The sequence below is a fragment of the Hyla sarda genome, chromosome 1 (assembly GCF_029499605.1).
Source record: "Hyla sarda isolate aHylSar1 chromosome 1, aHylSar1.hap1, whole genome shotgun sequence".
Taxonomy (NCBI): domain Eukaryota; kingdom Metazoa; phylum Chordata; class Amphibia; order Anura; family Hylidae; genus Hyla; species Hyla sarda.
The window spans coordinates 424384701-424409079 of NC_079189.1; positions in this window are offsets into that span (position 1 = coordinate 424384701).

The following is a 24379-nucleotide window of genomic DNA, read 5'->3' on the forward strand; positions in this document are numbered from 1 at the left end:
AGGCAACAGTTTACGGTCTCATATGGGGTATCTCCATACTCGGGAGAAATTGCCTAACAAATTTTTGTGGGCTTTTTCTCCTTTTACCCCTTATGAAAAGGTACAGTTGGGGTCTACTCCAGCATGTTATTGTAAAAATATTAATTTTTTTACACTAACATGCTGGTGCGGCACCATGCTTTTCATTTTAACAAGAGGTAAAAGGAAAAAAAGACCCCCAAAATTTGCAACAAAGTTTCTTCTGAGTAAAGAAATACCCCATATGTGGATGTAAAATGTGTGGCTGATCGTTACAGCGGTTCTGACATAAACGCAAAAAAAACACCCACATGTGACCCCATTTTTGAAACTACACTCCACGGAGCATGACAAGGGGTATACTGAGCCTTAACACTCCACAGGTGTTTGAAGTATTTTAGTTAAAGTTGGACAGGAAAATTATTATTTATTTATTTTTTTCACTAAAATGCTAGTGTTATCCCAAATTTTTAATTTTCACAAGGGGTAATAGGAAAAAAGCCCCCCCAAAATTTGTAACACCATTTCTTCTGAGTATATAAATACACCATATGTGGACGTAAAGTGCTCTGCTGGCGCACTACAATGTTCAGAAGAGAAGGAGCCCCATTGGCCTTTTGGAGAGAGAATGTCTGGAATTGAAGGCCATGTGCGTTTACAGAGCCCCCATGGTGCCAGAACAGTGCCTCCCCCCACATGTGATCAAATTTTGAAAACTACACCCCTCACAGAACATAATAAGGAGTGCAATGAGCATTTAAGCCCCACAGATGTCTGACAGATTTTTGAAACAGTGGTCCGCGAAAATGAAAAATGTAATTTTTCATTTGCACAGCCCACTATTCCATAGATCTGTCAAATGCCAGTGGGGTGTAAATACTCACTGTACCCCTCATGACATTCTTTGAGGGGTGTAGTTTCCAAAATGGGGTCACATCTGGGGGCCCACTGTTATGGCACCACGGGAGGCTTTGTAAACGCACATGGTCCCCAACTTCCATTCCAAACAAATTCTCTCTTCAAAAGCTCAATGACGCTCCTTCTCTTCTGAGCATCATAGTTCGCCCGCAGAGCACTTTACATCCACATATGGGGTATTTCCATACTCAGAAGAAATGGGGGTTAAAAATTTGGGGAGGCTTTTTCTCCTATTATCCCTTATGAAAATGAAAAATTTGGGGTAACACCAGCATTTTAGTGAAAAAAAAAATGAATTTTTAATTTTCACGTCCAACTTTAGCAGAAATTTGTCACACACCTGTGGGGTGTTAAGGCTCACTGTACCCCTTGTTACTGTTACGCCGAGCGCTCCGGGTCCCCGCTCCTCCCCGGAGCGCTCGCTACACTCTCGCTACTGCAGCGCTCCGGTCAGATCCTCTGACCCGGTGCGCTGCGATACCGCCTCCAGCCGGGATGCGATTCGCGATGCGGGTGGCGCCCGCTCGCGATGCGCACCCCGGCTCCCGTACCTGACTCGCTCTCCGTCGGTCCTGTCCCGGCGCGCGCGGCCCCGCTCCCTAGGGCGCGCGCGCCGGGTCTCTGCGATTTAAAGGGCCACTGCGCCGCTGATTGGCGCAGTGGTTCTAATTAGTGTGTTCACCTGTGCACTCCCTATTTATACCTCACTTCCCCTGCACTCCCTCGCCGGATCTTGTTGCCATTGTGCCAGTGAAAGCGTTTCCTTGTGTGTTCCTAGCCTGTGTTCCAGACCTCCTGCCGTTGCCCCTGACTATGATCCTTGCTGCCTGCCCCGACCTTCTGCTACGTCCGACCTTGCTTCTGTCTACTCCCTTGTACCGCGCCTATCTTCAGCAGTCAGAGAGGTTGAGCCGTTGCTAGTGGATACGACCTGGTCACTACCGCCGCAGCAAGACCATCCCGCTTTGCGGCGGGCTCTGGTGAAAACCAGTAGTGACTTAGAACCGGTCCACTAGCACGGTCCACGCCAATCCCTCTCTGGCACAGAGGATCCACCTCCTGCCAGCCGGCATCGTGACAGTTACATTCCTTGAGGGGTGTTGTTTTTCCAAATAGTATGTCATGTGGGGCTTTTTTTTTTCTGTTATGGCACCATCATAGGGGTTTCTTAAATGTGACATGCCCCCCCCCCCCCAAACCATTTCAGCAAAATTTGCTTTCCAAAAGCCAAATGTGACTTTCTCTTCTGAGCATTGTAGTGCACCCGCAGTGCACTTCACGTCCATACATTGGGCATTTTTATATTCAGAAGAGATGGGGTTCCAAATTTTGAGGGGCATTTTTCCCTATTATCCCTTGTAAAATTTTAATATTTGGGGGAAAACCTGCATTTTAGTGAACAAAAAAATAATTCACACATCTGACTATCATGAAAAGTCATCAAACACCTGTGGGGTTTTAAGGCTCACTGCAACCCTTGTTACATTCCTTGAGGGGTTTAGTTTCCGAAATAGTATGGTTTGTTTTTTTATTTTTTATTTATTTTTATTTACTGTTCTGGCACCATAGGGGCTTCCTAAGTGTGACATGCCCCCCAAAAACCATCTCAGAACAACTCACTGTTGCTTATTTTTATTTTTTTATTTAAAAAAGGGGGGTGATTCAAACTTTATTACTGAAGGGGTTAAATCACTTATATTTACTTTTTTCTAAACTTTTTTTATTTTAGTCCCCATAGGGGACTATTACGGTACATGCAATCCTTAGATTTCAAGCACTGAAATCTAGGAGAAAACTCCTCAAAACATTGTACACAGAACCCTCCTTCAAAACCCTACTTCAATTAAACCATATACTTTATTAAACAGTATTAACATTTTATTAAAAAACACAAAATAACAACAAGACGTGAAAGAGATGATAAACCAAAAATGCACATGGCAGCGTTCGTAACTTTAGTTGGTTGTCACTCCAATCTACTGATATACCATATAATAGGGATCGACCGATTATCGGTATGGCCGATATTATCGGCCGATAATCACGATTTTGGGCATTATCGGTATCGGCAATTATCTTGACGATAAGCCGATAATGCCCCCCGCACCGCCCGCACCGCGACCGCCACCCCCTCGACCCGCCGCACCACACCTCCGACCCACCGCACCGCGTCGCACCCCCCACCGTGATGCCAGGCGGTATACAGGTATGGATTTTTTCCCATACCGCTATACCGGTCGGGGCCCTCCTCCACCCTCCGAGTGAATAAAAAAATTAAACTTACCCGTAATGGGGGTGGTCCAGGCCATCCTTCCTTCATGTAGTGTCCGGGGGCGTTCCGAGTGGAGGGTGGTCCGGTCCGGGCTTTCCTTCTTCTCCCACGGTCTTCTTCTCCACTCCGGGCAGGCTCCGGCCTAGTACGCTGCATAGACGCCGCTACGCCGTGACGTCAGGTGCGTCGCTGCGCACGGGCATCACTGCGCAGCGACGTCTATGCAGCGTACTAGGCCGGAGCCTGCCCGGAGTGGAGAAGAGGCCCGCCGGAGAAGAAGGACAGCTCGGACCGGACCACCCTCCACCCGGAACGCCCCCGGACACTACAGGAACGATGGATGGATGGCCCGGAGCACCCTGGCAGGTAGGGGAGAGAAGCGGGTGGTGGCGGCGGCGGCCTATGGCCCTGCAAAAGCCACTGCAGATCATTGATTTAAAGCGCCCGCTTTAAATCAATGATCTGCAGCGGTGTCGCAGGGGGTTAAATAGCCGATAACTTATACCGGAATATCGGTATAAGTTATCGGCTATCGGACCTAACCTGCACCGATTATCGGTATCGTATCGGCCCTAAAAAAACGATATCGGTCGATCCCTACCATATACCACATTGCACTAGTTCCCTATATGGAACTAATCCAGCCTCCATGGGCCCCATACACTGAGGGAATCAGATATGTAATCATTCTGATCAGTACTACACTACCAGTGAAAAAACAACAATAACCCAAAGTATGCAAAAATATCACTTTTCCATAATATGAAAATGGTCAATGAACATGCTTAAACATGCTTACAAACATGCACCTTATATAGAATAGTGCTGGAGATTGTGTCTATGTCCATGGGTTTCGAAGTAAAGCATATCACCAAATGCTGTTAAAAACAGATAAGGCAAGATGGCTGTTCCCCTAATACTGTATAAAAAAAAATACATAAATACATGTCAGAAAAAAGAAACAGCTGAGAAAAACAGAACATGTTTCAGTACAGGCCTCTTATCAGTAAAAAAAAAAAAAAAAAATCTAGGAGACACAATATACTCCTAGCTCAATATAAACTAGAGTAACAGATCATTGCTGCCAGTAAAGAAATGTACAAAATACATGGTATCCACGCCAGCCCAGTATCATTGTACTATAAAGTAACTGCCAGTCAGACTACTAAGCAGAACAGCATTTTATTGTTTCTTTATTGAACCAAACTATATATTCATGTTGTATGTTCAATAATAGGCTCTAAGGCAAACCCTAAAACCCATATATTACCTCTTACATGTACCAGTCCCATTTGCATATGGAGTCTTGCGTGCATATTGCTGCATTACTTAAAGGGGTACTCCCGTGGAAAACTTTTTTTTTTTTTTTTTTAAATCAACTGGTGCCAGAAATTTAAACAGATTTGTTAATTACTTCTATTAAAAATCTTAATTCTTCCAATACTTATTAGCGGCTGTATACTACAGAGGAAATGCTTTTCTTTTTGGAATTCTCTTCTGTCACGACCACAGTGTTCTCTGCTGACCTCTGCTGTCCATTTTTGGAACTGTCCAAGGAAGGTGAAAATCCCCATAGCAAACATATGCTGCTCTGGACAGTGCCTAAATTGGACAGAGATGTCACCAGAGAGCCCTGTGGTCGTAACAGGAGAGAAATCCAAAAATAAAAACATTTCCTCTGTAGTATACAGCCCCAAAACAGTACTGGAAGGATTAAAACAAGTTTAACTTTCTGGCACCAGCAGATTTAAAACAAAAAGTTTTCAACGGGAGTAATGCCCCCCTTTAATTCCAGGAACTAAAAATGATAGATTCATTATAGTATGGAAAATAATTTTAACAGAACCAAGTCTATTTACTGGAATTCAAGATTGTAAAATGGCTAAAATATAAAATGAACACAGTAAATGACTAATAGCATTCTCAACCCTTGTCAATTTATGTATAATGTGGGAAGCAGGCGGTGTGGACTATCTGCAGCTGGCACCTACTCCCATTAACCTTAGGTTGAGATCACTCCAATGCCAGTCATGTAACCCCTAGATGTCATGGTCAATATTGGAATCTAGGGAGTTATTCACCTGGTGACACTCCTATCATGCCTCTGATCAGCACCAGCTTGTTATTTATCCCACATGGTAAAAGCTGTATAGAAAACCAAAAAAAATAAAAAAAAGCCAGAATGTCACCTTACATCTAATAAAACATGAGATAAAAAGCGATCATAAAGTCTCATCTATCCCAATGCAAAATAAAGCTTACCAAGCAAAAAAGCAAATTCTTACACAGCTCCATTGACCAAAAAGGACACTGTTCACACAACAGAATTTCCGTTCCAGAAATATCAGATTCCAGCGTCTGTAGAAAGATTAGTCAAATCTATTCTTTCTGTGGAGTCCGCAAGAAAATGGGTTGCTGTCAATGAGACAGTGCATTTCCGAGTGGTCCTAGAACCTGCTAGTTAATCAAATGTGTGGAATGTCCACACCTGTTTGTCGTGTGGACATTCCGCACATTTTTCGCCTGTGTGAACATAGCCCCAGGGTCAGTATAGAGTGATTTAAAGCAATAAAAAAATAAAAAAAATAATTTTTAAGCAAAAAACAAAAATCAACACTTTATAAATTTGCCATTGTGATATACACTGTATGCATAAAGGTCAAAGCCAAAAATAGATGTAAAAAAATAAAAAATAAAAAAGCCAGTTACTAGTTATGTAGTAACTGGCTATTTCATTTTTTTATTTTATTACATCTATTTTTGGCTTTGGTCTTAATGCATACAGTGCATGATATAAAGACAAAATGTATCATAGCGTATTTAGTCTATGTAAAACTTACTTACCCTATTTATCGGCGTATAACACGCACTTTTTAGGCTAAAATTTTTAGCCTAAAGTCTTTCCGCGTGTTATACGCCGATGAGCCGCTGCAGTTCAATGATTTAAAATGGGCGCTTTAAATCAATGAACTGCAGCGGCTTTGCAGGTGCAGAGATCTGCCGTCGCTGACGGCCTCTCTGCCCTTGCCTGTCCTGGGGTCTAGAGCCCTGCTGCCGGCCCTTCTCTTCCCCTGGCTATCGGTGCCGCTGCCCGTTCTCTCCCCCTGACTATCGGTGCCGGCGCCCCATTGCTGGCGCCGATAGCCAGGGGAGAAAAGGGGCAGCGGCACCCATTGCCGACACCGCTGCCCCGTGGCCTCCCCCATCTCCTTTTGTATAATTACCTGTTGCCGGGTCGGGTCCGCGCTGCTTCAGGCCTCCGGTGTGCGTCCCCTGTGTCGTTGCTATGCACTGCACGGCGCGGCGCACTGACGTCACTCGTCATTGCGCCGCGCCGTGCAGTGCATAGCAATGATGCAGGAGACGCACACCGGAGGCCTGAAGCAGCGCAGACCTGACCCCGGCAACAGGTAATTAAACAACCGGGGATGGGGGAGGCAACGGGGCAGCGTTGCCGGCAATGGGTGCCGCTGCCCCTTCTCTCCCCCTGGCTATCGGCGCCGCTGCCCCATTGCGGGCGCCTTTTCTGTCCCCCTGGCTATTATCGCCGGCAATGGGGCGCCGGCACCGATAGTCAGGTGGAGAGAACGGGCAGCGGCACCGATAGCCAGGGGGAGAGAAGCGGCGGCAGAAGGTCTCTAGACCCCAGGAAAGGCAGGGGGAGAGAAGCGGGCAGCGACGGCCTCTCTCCCCCTGCCTTTCCTGGGGGTGTATCAGGGTATACACATGCACACACACGCACCCTCATTTTACCAAGGATATTTGGGTAAAAAACTTTTTTTACCCAAATATCCTTGGTAAAATGAGGGTGCGTGTTATAGGCCGGTGCATGGTATACCCCGATAAATACGGTATATCTACTATTTTTTAGTCAGTCTTGCATATATAAATATATATATATATATATATATATATATATATATATATATATATATATATTTATGTATGTGGTAGCCCTTGGGGGGGTGTATGGTAGTTGGGGAGTTGTTACGGTAGATGAGGGGTTAATGTTAACCCTATAGTACGTGGTGCCAGGCTGAGGGCTAGTATGCTGAGGTAATTCTCCGCCCTATCACCGCCCTTCCCAGTAACGATAGGTGCATGCATAAAATGACTGAAGGTCCACAAGGTACTTGAACTTGAACTTGGATAACTTTACTTAAATGCTTGCGGTACATCCAATGAACAGTAACAGTCTCAGGAATACAGTCTCTATCTATTGCAATGACTGACAGTTGTTGCAGACCTTGACTTCTCATGAAAGTCTCTGAATTAGGGAATATTGCGAAGATCCGTCCGGATTTAGGGGATATATAAGGTCCGGTGATCTTGCAGAATGTTTAGGGATTGACACATTCAAAATTTAGCAGATATCAGCCGTCGCCACAAGGCTCAGGCCTAAACTCACTGATGACACCAGCGCAGATCCTTCTCCATCAACAGCCCACGAGGAAATAGAGTGAGCAATGGCCGCCGCTCCCTTATATGGGCAGGGCCGTTTTTACTGGTCCAATCAACTGTCACTCAACGTTACAAGGAGTGATGGGAGATAAACGTCACAGGGCCTCCAAAGGTCCTTAAGCACAAAACCATAGAGTTCACCCGGTCATGTGACCCGCAGGTCCTGTTCCGCTATGCAGAGGTAATTATCCATTTATATACACTTGTAGAATCTTATGTATATACAAATCCTAAAGAATTATTAGATAATTAATACCTAAATGAGAAGTGACTAGGGGCGGGCTAGTTAAGAAGAACCCCGACGTCCTAGGGACTCTGGCTATGGGGACTTATATACAAAGGTACCCGATAGGATGCGATAGCAGGACACCACATGTATATATACGTGTAGGCTTGTACCCAGAAATACACATACATATTGCTTTGAATAATGTCATACATTCTAGTCCGCATTTTTCTGTATACTGTGTCTTTATTGCACTTTTAGGGTCATGTATTCTTGCATCTAACGTGCTACATCTATATAGTCTGATCCATGCTTTAGTCATCACTTGTTATTCATTCTGGCTACCGGACCCACGTCAGATGCCGAATTTCTCTTCCTGTACCGCCAAACAGATTTACATTTGCTGTCTATACATCGCCATGACGAAGATGGGTGTACAGCTCGAAACGCATCAGCGTTTAATTTTCCTTTTATTTTGATTTAGTTTCTTTTTGTCCTGTTTTTAATGCATATCTAGTAAAGATGAAGCTTTAACTTTTGGGATTATTCTATTGCCTTCAGAGCTGCATACTTATACTATATATTTCCATTTGCTAACTGGATGAAGCCCGCTGCATCTGAGCTCTTCAAATCAGATAAATTGAACTTGTCCTAGGAACATATTCACTTCGGGTGGTGAGCTGGCTTGCGTCTTTTTCCTTTTTAACAATGTAATGATACTGGCCTGCAGAAGGTTGCATGTGAAAAAACCTCATTGTACCTCATGGTGAAAAAAAAAAGCAACACCCAACAAAATTAAGCAAAATCTATGTTTTAATTTATTAAATTTAATTAGTGACCACATCATATATACAGTATATTTAGTGATGAGCGACAGAGGACATATTCAAATTCACAATATTTTGTGAATATAGTGACGATTATTCATCCTATGTTCGCGAAATTCGCATATTCGCTATGTTCGTTTACTTTTTTCTTCATGTGAAAATTCGCATAAACATTTGCATGTAAAAAAAAAACAAAAATAATGTTTGTCATTACGTATATATAGCACAGTATTTGAAACATTCCCAAAATCGTGAAGTGTCGATATTCGCAATAAAAATTAGCGTTACGAATATTTGTGCTCAACATTATAAATATATAGATATATATTCCTCCCAAAAATCAAGAGAAACTATATATCATATAACCATCCAAAGAACATATGAATTTATAAATTATTTTAACTCTTTGAAGACAGAGCCATTTTTCATTTTTGCACATTCTTTCCTTCTCTCATTCTCACATTTTTCCTTCTCTCATTCTAAAAATCATAACGCTTTCAATTTTCCACTTACAGATCCATACGAGGGCTTGTTTTTTGCGCCACCAGTTTTGCTTTATAAGACTTTCAAACATTTTACCACCAAATCTAGAGCGAAAAACGAAAAATATGCAGAAAGAAATGATCCGCCAGCTGGAGCAGAGGGAAATCCAGGCAAAGGAATAAAATGGGTTATTTTGGAGAAGCGATCAGTGACAACGCAGATTATAGTGTTGTTTGAGGAGGATGGCAGGTCAGTGATGAAGTCCATGGCAATGTGTGTCCAAGGACACTTTCGAACGGGCAGAGGTTGAAGTTGAGATGTCTTCTCATGGGCACAAGTAATGCAGGAATGAACAAAATCTTAGACGTATCGCTCCAAATTCGGCCACCAGTAATGACGGGAGATGAGCTGAGTAGACTTTCGTATTCGGGGGTGTCCAGCCAGTAAAGAAGAATGTCCCCAATTCAATACCTTCATTCTAAGGTGGGATTGTACAAAAGACTTCCCTGGTGGAACTTGTAGAAGGTTAAGATGTGCGACTGAGATAAAACATTCTGGAGGCACAATGGGCCGAGGAGAGGAGTACAGAACCAACACATCAGAAGCCCTGGAGAGAGCATCGTCCTTGATATTCTTGTCCGCAGGCCAAAAATGAATTAAGAAATTAAATCTGGAGAAGAAAAGAGACCACCTGGCCTGCCGGGGATTCAGATGCTGAGCGGACTGAAGGTACAGAAGATTCTTATGGTCCATGTAGATACTGACTGGATGAGGAGAGCCTTCGAGAAGATGATGCCATTCTTCCAAGACGAGCTTAATGGCCAACAGTTCACAATCTCCAATTGAATAATTCCTCTTTAACCCCTTCCCGCAGAATGGCATATATAAACGCCGGGTTGTGCAGTGCGTTCGCGCATCCCGGCGTTTATAAATGACATTCAGTTAACCCGGCGATGCGCAGCATCGCACGGGTTAACTGGCAGAAGTCCCGCTGTTTCCAGCAGGGGACAACTTCTGCTTCACCCCCAGGACCATCCATTGATGGTCCTGGTCAGCGATCACTGTGATTGGTCCCTGTGGACCAATCACAGTGATCTGGGGTGAAAGTTCAGATCCCCCGCACTGCCCGCCCCTGGAAGTCGGGCAGAACGGGGGACAAAGGCTGCAGGGGCTCGCGGGGACCTGCAGCATAGGGGGGGAACATCAGGGGACCGGCGGACTTACCTGATCCAGCGGCGGGACCGAGGAGCAGCGCGGGACCGGCCACGAGGACGAGGAGCGACGGGACCAGCAGGTGAGTATAGGGTCCTCAGAAGCAGCAGTGAAGATCTTCACTGCTGCTTCTAGGAGTCTGAAAACTACAACTCCCAGCATGCCTAGACAGCCTTTGGCTGTCTGGGCATGCTGGGAGTTGTAGTTTTGCAACATCTGGAGGGCCCCCGTTTGGAGACCATTGTATAATGGTCTCCAATCTGTGCTCTTCCAGCTGTTGCAAAACTACAACTCCCAGCATGCACTGACTGTCCAGGCATGCTGGGAGTTTTAGTTCAGCAACATCTGGCCCTTCAGATGTTGCCGAACTACAACTCCCAGCATGCCCTTCAGCTGTCTGGGCATGCTGGGAGTTGTAGTTTTGCAACAACTGGAGACACACTGGTTGAGAAACATTGTTTCTAACTCAGTGTTTCCTAACCTGTGTGCCTCCAGCTGTTGCAAAACTATAACTCCCAGCATGCACTAACAGACCATGCATGCTGGGAGTTGTAGTTTTGCAACATCTGGAGGGCCCCAGTTTGGAGACCATTGTATAATGGTCTCCAATCTGTGCTCTTCCAGCTGTTGCAAAACTACAACTCCCAGTATGCACTGACTGTCCAGGCATGCTGGGAGTTTTAGTTCAGCAACATCTGGCCCTTCAGATGTTGCCGAACTACAACTCCCAGCATGCCCTTCAGCTGTCTGGGCATGCTGGGAGTTGTAGTTTCGCAACAACTGGAGACACACTGGTTGGGAAACATTGTCTGTTTCTAACTCCGTGTTTCCTAACCTGTGTGCCTCCAGCTGTTGCAAAACTATAACTCCAAGCATGCACTAACAGACCATGCATGCTGGGAGTTGTGGTTTTGCAACAGCTGGTGCGAGGCTTTTACAGTGGTTTTCTCGCATCTTGAGATGCAGCAAATTTTGCGCTGGGAAACTCGCTGTAATCCCCTCCCATGTGACTGTACCCTAAAAACACTACACTACACTAACACAAAATAAAATAAAAAGTTAAAAACACTACATATACACATACCCCTACACAGCCCCCCTCCCCCAATAAGAACGTCCGGTACACCACTGTTTCCAAAGCAGAGCCTCCAGCTGTTGAAAAACAACAACTCCCAGTATTGCCGGACAGCCGTTGACTGTCCACGCATGCTGGGAGTTTTGCAACAGCTGGAGGCACCCTGTTTGGGAATCACTGGCGTAGAATACCCCTATGTCCACCCCTATGCAAATCCCTAATTTAGGCCTCAAATGCGCACGGCGCTCTCACTTTGGAGCCCTGTCGTATTTTAAGGCAACAGTTTAGGGCGACATATGGGGTATCGCCGTACTCGGGAGAAATTGCGTTACAAGGTTTGGGGGGCTTTTTCTTCTTTAACCCTTCATGAAAAGGAAATGTTGGGGTCTACACCAGAATGTTAGTGTAAAAAAATTACATTTTTTACACTAACATGCTGATGTTGCCCTATACTTTACATTTTCACAAGAGGTAAAAGGGAAAAAAGCCCCCCAAAATTTGTAACGCAATTTCTCCCGACTACAGAGATACCCATATGTGAGCGCAAAGTGCTCTGGGGGCGCACAACAAGGCCCAGAAGGGAGAGTGCACCATGTACATTTGAGGTGATTTGCACAGGGGTGGCTGATTGTTACAGCGGTTTTGACAAACGCAAAAAAAACAAAACCCCAAATGTGACCCCATTTCGGAAACGACACCCCTCACGGAATGTAATGAGGGGTGCAGTGAGAATTTACACCCCACTGGTGTCTGACGGATCTTTGGAACAGTGGTCCGTGAAAATGAAAACTTGTACAGCCCACTGTTCCAAAGATCTGTCAGACACCAGTGGGGGGCAAATGCTCACTGTATCCCTTGTTACGTTCCTCAAGGGGTCTCGTTTCCAAAATGCTGTTCTGGCACCATAGGGGCTTCCTAAATGCAATATGCCCCCCGAGCAAAATTTGCTCTCAAAAAGCCAAATATGACTCCTTCTCTTCTGAGCATTGTAGTTTGCCCATAGTGCACTTCAGGTCCACTTATGGGGTACCTTCATACTCAGAAGAGAAGGGGTTGCAAATATTGGGGAGTATTTCCTGCTATTAACCCTTGCAAAAATGTAAAATTTGGGGGGAAACACACATTTTTGTGGAATTTTTTTTTTTTTTTTTTTTACATATGCAAAAGTCGTGAAACACCTGTGGGGTAATAAGGCTCACTTTATTCCTTGTTACATTCCTCACGGGGTCTAGTTTCCAAAATGGTATGCCATGTGTTTTTTTTTTGCTGTTCTGGCACCATAGGGGCTTCCTAAATGCGACATGCCCCCCGAGCAAAATTTGCTCTCAAAAAGCCAAATATGACTCCTTCTCTTCTGAGCATTGTAGTTTGCCCATAGTGCACTTCAGGTCAACTTATGGGGTACCTCCATACTCAGAAGAGAAGGGGTTACAAATATTGGGGGGTATTTCCTGGTATTAACCCTTGGAAAAATGTGAAATTTGGGGGGAAACACACATTTTAGTGAAAAAAAATATTTTATTTTTTACATATGCCAAAGTCGTGAAACACCTGTGGGGTATTAAGGCTCACTTTATTCCTTGTTATGTTCCTCAAGGGGTCTAGTTTCCAAAATGGTATGCCATGTGAGGGGTTTTTGCTGTTCTGGCACCATAGGGGCTTCCTAAATGCAACATGCCCCCCAAAAACCATTTCAGAAAAACGTACTCTCCAAAATCCCCTTGTCGCTCTTTCCCTTCTGAGCCCTCTACTGCGCCCGCCGAACAATTTACATAGACATATGAGGTATGTGCTTACTCGAGAGAAATTGGGCTACAAATATAAGTATACATTTTCTCCTTTTACCCCTTGTAAAAATTTAAAAATTGGGTCTACAAGAACATGCGAGTGTAAAAAATGAAGATTGTGAATTTTCTCCTTCACTTTGCTTCTATTCCTGTGAAACACCTAAAGGGTTAAAATGATGACTGAATGTCATTTTGAATACTTTGGGGGGTGCAGTTTTTATAATGGGGTCTTTTGTGGGGTATTTCTAATATGAAGACCCTTCAAATCCACTTCAAACCTGAACTGGTCCCTGAAAAATAGTGAGTTTGAAAATTTTGTGAAAAATTGGAAAATTGCTGCTGAACTTTGAAGCCCTCTGGTGTCTTCCAAAAGTAAAAACTCGTCACTTTTATGATGCAAATATAAAGTAGACATATTGTATATGTGAATAAAAAATTTTTTAATTTGTAATATACATTTTCCTTACAAGCAGAGAGCTTCAAAGTTAGAAAAATGCAAAATTTTCAAATTTTTCATCAAATTTACGGATTTTTCACCAAGAAAGGATGCAAGTATCGACAAAAATTTACCACTATGTTAAAGTAGAATATGTCACGAAAAAACAATCTCGGAATCAGAATGATAACTAAAAGCATTCCAGAGTTATTAATGTTTAAAGTGACAGTGGTCAGATGTGCAAAAAACGCTCTGGTCCTTAAGGCCAAAATGGGCTTGGTCCTGAAGGGGTTAAAGGCGAAAAGGTCTTGGAAAAAAAACACAAGTCAAGGTTTTACCCCTGGTAGTCTTTTGGGACAGAATGGCTCCAGCTCCTACCGAAGAGGCATCTACTTCGAGGAAGAAGGGTTTTCCTGGATCGGGTCTTGATAAAACTGGAGCAGAGGCAAACGTTGATTTCAATCCTTCAGCCTCAGGAGACCAGGATTTGGGGTTACCATTCTTCTTAGTAAAATGCTGTAACATTGCGGGTAGCTGGTTCACCTGTTGTGCTTGATGTGCAAGCTGCTGTGCTTGTTGAGCCACGACAGGGGTAAGGTCAGCAAGTTTCGGCAGAGGCACCTATGCGGGATCCATGGCCGAATCTTACTGTAACGACTGGTGGTGTGGATTCGCTATACCTGTTGTGGACGATGGCGTGAGCCGTACCAGGGAGTGGAGTCTAAGGAGCCACTGGTTTTCACAAGAGCCCGCCACAAAGCGGGATGGACTTGCTGTGGCAGACTGCTCCCAGGTCGCTACCCCTGGTATGACTCATCCACAAAGGCTTCTGAGGAGATGCGCGGCGCAGAAGGGAAGAGACAAAGTCGTAGTGAAGGACTGTCAGGAAGTCAGGACTGGTGGCACAATAGCAAGGTCAGGTCACTTAGCAAGAGGTCAGAAGGCAGGCGGCACAGGAGCAAGGTCAGGATATGTAGCAATGGCATCAGATACACGCAAGGCAAGACACAAACAGTACGCTTTCTCTAAGGCTGTAATGGCAGAAAGATCCGGCAGGGGTATGGAGGAAGTGGGGGATATATATAGGGTCAACGTCCAAGTAACGGTGCGCTCGTCCTTTAAATTTAACAAAGCCGGCGCGCGCATGCCCTAGGAGAGGCATGTGTGCGCTGGGAGCCAGGGAGAGAGGAAGTGCAGCGAGATGCGTAACGGACCGGCGGCCACTTGCGTGCGAATTCCGCACTACGCACCACCAGTACGGGAGGAGGGAGCAGTGTATTCCGTAACATTTGTGAAATTGTGTGGTGCCGATATTCACAATAAAAATTTGCTATTGGAATATTTGCGCTCATCACTACTCATAGTGGTATGTGGGTGGGGGAAGCTTCATTTTCCCCACTCCTACCACTCTTTTATTGGGAGCATCATCAGTATAAACTTAACCCTTGCTTTCACTGGCCACAGCATTCAATCCCTTCCAATCTCTTCTCCACAGTTAGGATCATTTTCCTCAAAACCACTAATCTCTCAATTGTAACATCACTGGCCAAATTCTACAACAGAAATCAAACAGTTAATAATGCTGGCTGCAAAATAAAACATGATGATACAGAAGGTGGGAGTTAGCATTATCAGTACATTTTCTTTTTTGAAGTTACTGCCTCACATTTTGAGAAGCCCTGGTTTAGAGACAATATAGTAAAAAAATATGATTGCTATGAGACATCCTTCCACTTTAGTGTGCATTGGTTTTGAAACAAATAACCATTACTTTTTCCTATTACAATATTCAAATCAAATTCACATTGTGTCATTGGAAAGCACATTGTAAACTTGTTGATGACACAATCTATTCATAGATATACTCTAGACTTCAAGACCATTCATTATTATTTAAATCACCTTGCTTCTACATTCATTTTTGCTGTGTTATGTACATTGCTTCTAGAGTTGAACACACTTTAAAAAAAGTTCAGTTCCCCTGGGCTCAACAAACTTTCTGAAAACTTTCTTTGGCTCAACATTTGGTTCAAAGTTTGGTAAACAGGTACTCCGTGAACCGGCACTGAAATAATCCTCAAAACCCATGTATAGCTCTTAAGCTATGTATAACACTATTATGGTCACCTAGGAAAGTATTCCAGCAGTTTTAAAGAGATTTTAAGGCATAGTTAAAGGGGTACTACCGTGCTGACAACTTATCCCCTATCTTAAGTATAGGGGATAAGTTGCCTGATCGCACAGGGTCCCGCGGCTGGGGACCCCCGCGATCTCGCACGCAGCATCCCGCTCTCATCAGGCCCCGGAGTGAACATCGCTCCGAGTCTGATGACTGCCGATGACGGGGCCGGAGTATAGTGACGTCACAGCTCCGCCCCCTCAATGTAAGTCTATGGCAGAGGGCGAGACAGCTGTGACGGTCATCAGACCCGGAGCTGATGTTCGCTTCGGGGCCTGATGAGAACGGGGTGCTGCATGCGAGATATGTAACGGCGATATGTGGTAACCCATGGTAACTAACAGCTTGTTTTGAAACACACTGCACTAGTGGATTTTGTATGCTTTTTAACACAAAAAAACCATCATAACATATCTTTTATGTTGCTAGTGTTAAAATACAAACAGAGATATCAATAGATGCAATGTCTTTTTCCAGGCATTGCAAAAATTCTCCCTTTTTGTGAGTTGTAACAGGATTAGTGTCTCAAAATTGTGAAGAACTTGTAGATACTAAAGAAGAAATAGCTTTAGTGAATATTGGATTGGATTGGATTTTCCCCTAGTGTTCTAAAAACTTTTGGAAGTTGCAACAGAATTGGTGTAGGAAAATGGTGATGAAGAAACAGCTTTTGTATAAAAAGCGGAAAAAAATGATCCCTTAGTTGAAGGATCAATGATTGTGTATGTGTAAGCCTGGCTGGTGGTAAGCAAAGGTGATGGTGGACTGATAGTACTTGTAGCCAGCATACAGCACGCAGTGGTGGACTGGTGAAAGTAGTAGCAGCCAGTGTACTGCAGGCAGTAGGGAATTGGCAATAAGTGTAGTAACTAGCATACAACAGGCAGTAGTAGACTGGTGAATGGTGCACTACTACAACAGGGTGACTGGGCAAATACTTTTGTCTGTATGACATAGATTCCCCAATAGATATCTGACATGAAAGAAAAGGAATATATGACACTAATTAGGACAAGACAGACCTTGTCTGTGGACAAGGTCTGGCTGCTAGACAACATGAAGGAATCTGCAGGAGCAGCAGCAGAGTCAAGCTTTTCCCCACATTGTGGGGTTTCTTGCTTCATGTGCCGACGTAGAGACATAGGCCCAGATTTATCAAACTGTGTGAGAGAAAAAATAGGATGATTTTCCCCCAGCAACCAATCACAGTTCAGCTAACAAGCTCTGGTAAAGTGAAAGCTGAGCTGTGATTGGTTGCTGTGGGAAAATCACGCTATTTTTTTCTCTCACACAGTTTCATAAATCTGGGCCATAGTGCTTATAAGGCACAGTGCCATGTCTTTTGTATCTGTTAACCCCTTAAGGACTCAGCCCATTTTGGCCTTAAGGACTCAGACAATTTAATTTTTACGTTTTAATTTTTTCCTCCTCGCCTTCTAAAAATCATAACTCTTTTATATTTTCATCCACAGACTAGTATGAGGGCTTGTTTTTTGCGCGACCAGTTGTCCTTTGTAATGACATCACTCATTATATCATAAAATGTATGGCGCAACCAAAAAACACTATTTTTGTGGGGAAATTAAAACGAAAAACGCAATTTTTCTAATTTTGGAAGGTTTTGTTTTCACGCCGTACAATTTATGGTAAAAATGACATGTGTTCTTTATTCTGAGGGTCAATACGATTAAAATGATACCCATTATTATATACTTTTATATTATTGTTGCGCTTAAAAAAAATCACAAACTTTTTAACCAAATTAGTACGTTTATAATCCCTTTATTTTGATGACCTCTAACTTTTTTATTTTTCCGTATAAGTGGCGGTATGGGGGCTCATTTTTTGCGCCATGATCTGTACTTTTTTTGATACCACATTTGCATATAAAAAACTTTTAATATATTTTTTATAATTTTTTTTTTAATAAAATGTATTAAAAAAGTAGGAATTTTGGACTTTTTTATTTTTTTTTCGTTCACGCCGTTCACCGTACGGGATCATTAACATTTTAATAGTTCGGACATTTACGCACGCGGCGATACCAAATATGTCTATAAAAATGTTTTTTACGCTTTTTGGGGGTAAAATAGGAAAAAACGGACGTTTTACTTTTTTATTGGGGGAGGGGATTTTTCACTTTTTTTTTACTTTTACTTTTACATTTTTTAACATTTTTTTTTACACTTGAATAGTCCCCATAGGGGACTATTCATAGCAATACCATGATTGCTAATACTGATCTGTTCTATGTAAAGGACATAGAACAGATCAGTATTATCGGTCATCTCCTGCTCTGGTCTGCTCGATCACAGACCAGAGCAGGAGACGCCGGGAGCCGGACGGAGGAAGGAGAGGGGACCTCCGTCCGGCGTTCTGAATGATCGGATCCCCGCAGCAGCGCTGCGGGCGATCCGATCGTTCATTTAAATCGCGAACTGCCGCAGATGCCGGGATCTGTATTGATCCCGGCACCTGAGGGGCTATCAGCAGCCGGGATCAGCCGCGCATGACACGGGCATCGCTCCGATGCCCGCGGTTATGCACAGGACGTAAATGTACGTCCTGGTGCGTTAAGTACCACCTCACCAGGACGTACATTTACGTCCTGCGTCCTTAAGGGGTTAAGATAGCATTTTTTTTTTTATATGGCAGCTGTACAGGACAGGAACACAACTACCTGACTGTACCCCTTCTCTGTATTATTTTTTTTTTTGATCCTAAAGATGCAGCAGCATCGCCGTCATCTGACCTGATCAGATCAGCAGACCTATGTTTGTTACATTTGATAGGTGTTCTGGCTCTACCTCTGCAATTACAGTGCCACTTCCCTCCAGCTCTGAACATGTCACCTCCACTTGGTTTTCATGTCCTGTCCATCACTTTATCATCTTTATCAAACTTCTCCTCATCATCCCTGCCAATTCTCTCTGCATGAACTTTTGATGTCTGATTAGGGGCTAATTGTTTCCCCTCAGCATATCCACCATGATAACTTACAGTATGCCCACTATGCCTACCACCACTAATCCCACTAGTGCTATGCTCGACCACTGCTTTTACCTCCTCTGCAACACACTCCAAAGGTTGACTGTCCACACACAACTCCTCCTCATGGCTAATGCTATCCTTCTGCTTAGCACTAGGGGGGAAGCAAAGACAGAAATGATGGACCAGACCATCTAGAATAGACATTACCACCATGCCATGTAACTGTAGATGATGAGGAATCCAATGCACCTGGCTCAATGTCATATCGTCAAACTCTTCCTCTTCCTCCTGAGAATATCATGAGCGAGTCCACAAGTGCCATGCTATCCTTCAAAACCACACAATCCCTGGAAGACAGTGAGAACATTTGCTTCCTGACATGGCTGCTACTACTAACACTGAGTATCTAGCTGCTGCTGCTACCAACAACATTCTTAGTGGCAGAGGAAATGGCAGGAGTGCTTTGTCCACTACCTTGTCTAAAAATTCCTTTACCAAATAAACATATATATATATATATATATATATATATATATATATATATATGTTAGTTTCATGTGTTATGTGTTCGGGGTGATTTGTCCTGCTAGTAAAATTTCACTATCAATGCTAGAAATGCATATTTATGTTAAACTCAGCTACAAATGTTATGTTTTTTTTTTATAAATATATAATGGACATGCTTAGGAATGATTCATGCTTGTATTGGTGCTAAAGGGCTGTGTTACTAAATGTTGTGAGTCCATCATAATGCTGCTGATTTATTTTTGTGAAATTTCCTGTTGGAGTTCCCTCCCACCAACTAAAAGTCCCAGGTTCCGAGTGAAGTCACTTTTCTCCCTCCCACAGATCAGCCACCCCACCAATTGCAGCACACCTTGGACAATTCTCAGGAGAATGATCTCTTTCCCACCCAGAGATTACTCCACCCTTTGAACACCTGACATTCTGATTTAATGTCTTGGGTCGCACTGCAACCTGGGAAAACATGAAACAAAGGTTAAATAAACATTGGGGAAAGGATCACGTAAGAATTGCGAGACCATCCTTCAAACACAGGTACAGACACTATAATATAAACTACACTAACTTTACAGACCCTCTAGCATAGTAAAAAAATAAAATAAAAATAACTAGAATATGACTTTAAACCCAGGAATAAATACTGAATGTTTTTCAAAGGCCGGAAGAAGCATGCACATTCGTGTGAAACTGTTGGCGTGCCTCTGAGTGCTCACATCATGCGTCCACGCTGAGATCCAGCTACCTGCCACCCGGACTCCGGAATGCCGTGACAAGTACCCTGCGGTGAGTGCACTTACGTTTCTGTAGGATTTTCTTGCTGATACTTTACCTTGCGTATATGCACCCCTCAGGTGTCACCACATCTATTGACTGCTGAGGCTGACCACTGATTAGGTGATTTACCCGTCTAGTGTGCCCTCCCTTTTCTGTCTTGCACCGGTTTCCACATAGATATGTTAAACCCAGACATAAATACTATATATTTAATTAAACACACAAAAAATACCATATTTATCGGCGTATAACACGCACCCCCATTTTAACAGGGAAATTTAAGTAAAAAAAATAAAATGTAAAATAAATGACTTGGACTAAATGCCTCATCATCCACCCAACTTAGTTTTCTTCTGCACCTTAGTTTGGTCCTGTCTCCTCCAGTGCCACATGATTCCTTCCCTTTCATCAGTCCCTGTGCCACATTTACCCCTCTCATCGCCACCCCCCATGTCTCATCATCTCCCCATGTCTCATCATTTCCCCCTGTCATAGACCATCACTAGCCATACAGACATTAAGCATTTAGTGCCTCCCCCCACCATCATTTCCCCCTGTCTCATCATGTCCCCCATCATTCCCCCCTCATCATCCCCCCACCCTGTCTCATCATGTCCCCCATCATTCCCCCCTCATCATTCCCCCACCCTGTCTCATCATGCCCCCCAACATTCCCCCCTCATCATCCCCCCACCCTGTCTCATCATCCCCCCACCCTGTCTCATCATCCCCCCACCCTGTCTCATCAAGTCCCCCCATCGTTCCCCCCTCATCATCCCCCCACCCTGTCTCATCATGTCCCTCATCATTCCCCCCTCATCCCCCCTCATAATTTCCCCCTGTCTCATCCCCCCATCATCCCCCCTCATCATTTCCCCTGTCTCATCCCCCTCCTCATTTCCCCCTGTCTCATCCCCACATCATTCCCCCCCTCATCATTTCCCCCTGTCTCATCATCCCCCCGTCATGTTCCTCCTATGGCATCCAGTGGTCTTCAACCTGCGGACCTCCAGATGTTGCAAAACTATTGCTGTCCGAGCATGCTGGGAGTTGTAGTTTTGCAACATCTGGAGGTCCACACGTTGAAGACCACTCTTCCCCTTTCCTTATTTGTCTGCACTTCGGCTGTCTTGCAGGCTGCGGGGTCAGTGAAGCAGATGAGTTACGTCCTCTCCCGGCTTCTCTGTGCGGTATGTCACTTTTCGGCGGCGACTACAGGAAATCAAAAGTGACGTGAGTGATGCCGCACAGAGAAGCCGGCAGAGGACGTAACTCATCTGCTTCACTGACCCCGCAAGACCCTCTGCTTGACCTGACCTGCCGAAGCGCAGACAGGTAAGGAAAACAAACAAAACTATAAAAAGCTGGGAAAGGGGGAATGATGAAGGAGGGGGGAGGGAGGGAAAATTAAAAGTAAAACTCACTTGTCTCCCATACGATCTACAGGTACTGGTGGATTGTGCGGGAGACGCTGATTAAAAGGTAGCGCAGATCCGGGCAAGGTAGGGCTCATTTTAATCAGCGTCTCCCGCACTATCCACTACACCAGTACCTGTGGATAATGTGGGAGAAAACAAGTGACAGTGCGGGGAGGAGACGCCGCTGGTCACTGATTTAAAGTGGCCACGGCCGTGCTGTTAATGCTGCTGCTGCGGCCGCTTTAAATCAGTGACCAGAAGACTTATCGGCATATAACATGCAGGCAGGCTTTTTGCCTTAAATTTAAGTTTTAAAAGTGCGTGTTATACGCCAATAAATACGGTACATGTTACTTATCCTTAGATGGCTATGCTTCATTCATTCTCAATTATTTTAAATGCATATTTATGCTTAACCCAGGTAGAAATTCTATATTTTCGATTAAACTCAGAAAATGCAACTTCTCCTAAAATGTGCATTTTTGGGGGCTTGTTCACTGCTGGCTGGGATTTGTAGTGCACCAACTATATACAGTATAGCAGGTGACAGGAGATCACTGTCTGTGTTCAGCCCACTAAACAATGCTTTGCTCTGCTTGTAATATGATAGATTTCAAGGGCTTGTTTACTGCTGGCTGGGATTTGTAGTGCATCAACAGAATACAGCACTGCAGGGACAGGAGGTGACTGATGTCAGCCTACTGATTAATGCTTTCTATATGGATTTGTGAAGGCTTTTTAAGATCAGTAGTCCTTGCTCTCTCGCTTTCAGCTTTCTCTCTCCAAATTGGTGGCCTCACTACAGCACATTGTGCTTTAATAGCCTTTTAAACCTATCCCTGTGCTGTGTCCTCTTTTGCCTTGGAGCTGTGCTCCACATTATGCAATCAATGATTGGATAACCTGGGGTCCTGTTATCTTACTGATAGCTGCAAAGTATGCTGGGTTGCCCTGATGTTATCTCAATGTTTCTAGTACTTTTTCCTTTCATTTAGGTGCCAAAATTCCATGTGTTCCTTATCCCTTCTGCTATTATTACCAAAGTTGCCAGGCCTGCACGAACCAAGCCTGGCAATGTTTGATAGTTTAGCAAGCCGCTGCCACTCCAAAGTTCGGAGCAAGACTGGGTTTGCCAGGTCAGCTTCATCATTTCTTAGTACTTGCTGTAACATTAAGTAGATTACAGTGGTCCCTCAAGTTACAATATTAATTGGTGTCAGGATGATCAATGCATGCATGTTGAAATCATTGTATGTTGAAACAATAACTCTATTGAAACTTTGTAAGTCCCCAAAATGTCATCAAAAAGGAAAAAGTGAGGACTAAAGAAAAAAAAAAGGCAAGTCATTACAAATAAAATTAAGAAAGAGCTGCTGGTAGCTGTAAACTGCTGTCTATGTAGAGGACAGGAGCTTCATCATGGTCTTTTACAGTACACACAGTGTTCCAAAAAAGTAGAATGAAGCTGCTCTCACCTGATGCTCAAAGAAGCAACTAACCCTGGCTAACAGAACATGTATGTAACGCCTCAACGGTTGTGGACCCGCTGTTCCACTTACTGGTCTGGCATGGGGCCAAACTTGGGAGCAGAGTCTAAATCTTTCCCTAGTTTGCACCCTATATCCCTCTCCAGGATGTGGAAGTTGGTCTTAGCTGCAGGGAAGACACCAGGTAGCTTCCACAAGAGTGGGCTGGTAAGTGGCAGTTCGACGAGTAGGCAAGAAAACTCTGGATCCTTTTCCATAGACTTCTATGGACAGCATCAACTGCAGTGCAATGTGTTAATTTGTTAGTTAGGAAAAAAATATAATTGGGGAAAAATAATTTTCAAAGATATTTTACTTTTTATTTTTTTATGTGTATTATTAATGTATTCAATGTTTGTTGCAAAAAAAAAAAAAAAACAGTGACCATTTAATTTACTTTTTTACTGCATGATCTCTTCCTGTTCCCTTCCATTTCTGTTCTGCAGGTACAGAAGATGAATCAATCCAGCCTAGCAACCCTACATACAGCTGGATATCCCCAATGTCAGTTTCCTAGGTGGATCTATGACTTTGATGTAGTGGCAGATTATATTTATCTGCACTCAACCATGAATATTCTGAGTAGAGTAAAATTATATTTTATATGTATTTAACATGAAAGTATGTGGTAATTAAACCCCCACTCAGAATATGATTATTGGAAAATAGGATACTTTACATATGCTACATATGCAGTCTCTAGCAACATAATTGCATCACACTTATGATATTTAAAGGGCTTAGAAAACAGAAACACTAACAAAATAAGAAAAAAATATTTATATAGAGTTTCAATATTTATAGAGTTTCTGTATATTTAAAGAAATGTAAGTTTCTGTACCTACCTGTGGTTTAAAGTCATTGTCAGCATCTGGCAAGGTTGAAGGAAAAGAGGGAAAGCCCACTGCTCCTCTCTTCTCTGCATATTTTTTGCAAACAAATACAAATAGAAGCAAAGTATAAGAGCCACTAAAATTAAGTACTAGTACAACATGTACAAACCCATAAGAAATAGAATGAAGCCAACAACACATATACACATTGACTGCACCTCCAGAGTAGCCAAACAAATCTTTATTACAAATGTATTGTAAGGCTGGGCTCACACACAGTGAGCCAGATTTACTATTGTTGTAGGTTTTCCCTTATATACAATATATCGGACTGGGCTATTGCCAACAGACTTACTAATTTTGTGCCTATTGCAGGAAACTTGTGGCACACTGATAAAAAGTGTCACATTATGTTTCA